The sequence below is a fragment of the Theropithecus gelada genome, chromosome 18, assembly GCF_003255815.1.
Source record: "Theropithecus gelada isolate Dixy chromosome 18, Tgel_1.0, whole genome shotgun sequence".
Lineage (NCBI taxonomy): Eukaryota > Metazoa > Chordata > Mammalia > Primates > Cercopithecidae > Theropithecus > Theropithecus gelada.
The window spans coordinates 70,120,642-70,121,937 of record NC_037686.1 but is presented as its reverse complement, the minus strand read 5'-3'; the positions used below and the strand labels follow the sequence as shown (position 1 = coordinate 70,121,937).

The window sequence follows — 1,296 nt, the reverse complement described above, 5'->3', positions numbered from 1 at the left end:
TTTCATAAATCTTAAAGAAGATATGATTAATGGTTTTCATCTTTTCTTGACTTTTTCTCCTAAAAACTTATGTTTTAGCAAGTGATCAACCTGAGGGTTTGACGCCTAATTGTCGGTAAATGGTTGAGGCATGACAAAAATATTAATATCCATTGTTTACCATCATGTTATTTGAAACAAAAGTGCCCGTGTGTACTCTCTTGCTTGACGAAGTCTTTGACAAAAAAAATCATGTCATTTATAAATTTTCTTGTTCTAAAGAAGTTGTGTTATATATATATGTATATATATAAATTATGTAAGTAAGTTATTTTATACAGAAAAAGGATAAAGTAATCAAGAAAACATAAGAGCCTTAAATGAGCATACACCTAACAGAGCTCCAAAATACATGAAGGAAAAACTATTAGAACTAAAAGTTAAAAAAACCCAGATGTGGAAAAACTATTAGAACTAAAAGTTAAAAAACCCCAGATGTGGAAAAACTATTAGAACTAAAAGTTAAAAAAACCCCAAATGACATATTTTTAAATCTCCAAGCACCTGGAAATCAAAAGCACCCTTTCAAATAACCAAGGGGCCAAACAACAGATTGACAGAAATTTTTGAAAAATATTTTTTAAACTGAATGAAATGGTGATATAACATATGAAAATCCTTGCTAAAATAGTGCTCACAGGGAAACTTGAGCATTAAATATTTAATTAGAAAATTAAAAGGTCTAAACTCAATCATATAGTTTCCACTTTAAGAAACTAGAAAAAATAAAGGACATTTCAATGAGGCTCATGGGGCTGTGAAGCTAAGAGCTATTAACACTATGATCAAGGACTGAAATTCTCTGTAGGATCCATAGCACTGAATGGTGCAATATTTTCCTGAGGAAGTATAAGACTTAGTCATTTATAATTATGACATGATAATCCATAATTGTTGATGTGGGAAAGTAAATACATTTCTCAAAGTTTAAGTAGATTTTCTTTTTTTCAAAGGAAAAAAGAAATAGACCCACAGTAAGCAGAAGGGCTAAATAATAAAGATAAGAACCAAAATCAATAAAATTTGAAACAGAAAAACAATGGAAAAAAATTGATGAAACCAAAAGCTGATTCTTTAAAGAGACCAAGAAGAGGCAGTGACCTAGCAAAAAAGACAGGTATATCGCAAAGAAATCTCTGAACAAACATACCCAATAAAAATCAAAACAAGCCAGGCAGAGAAAACAAATAAATAGCTAATTTTTCACCGCAAAACCAGATGTATATCCACAGGAAACAATAGCAAACAGGAAACCAG

At 30.4% G+C, this 1,296-nt stretch overlaps 1 pseudogene; it reads left to right on the top strand.

The window, feature by feature from the left end:
• Positions 1 to 768: 768 nt before the first annotated feature.
• LOC112611750 lies at positions 769 to 894 on the top strand (annotated as a pseudogene).
• The last annotated feature ends 402 nt before the right edge of the window (positions 895 to 1,296 follow it).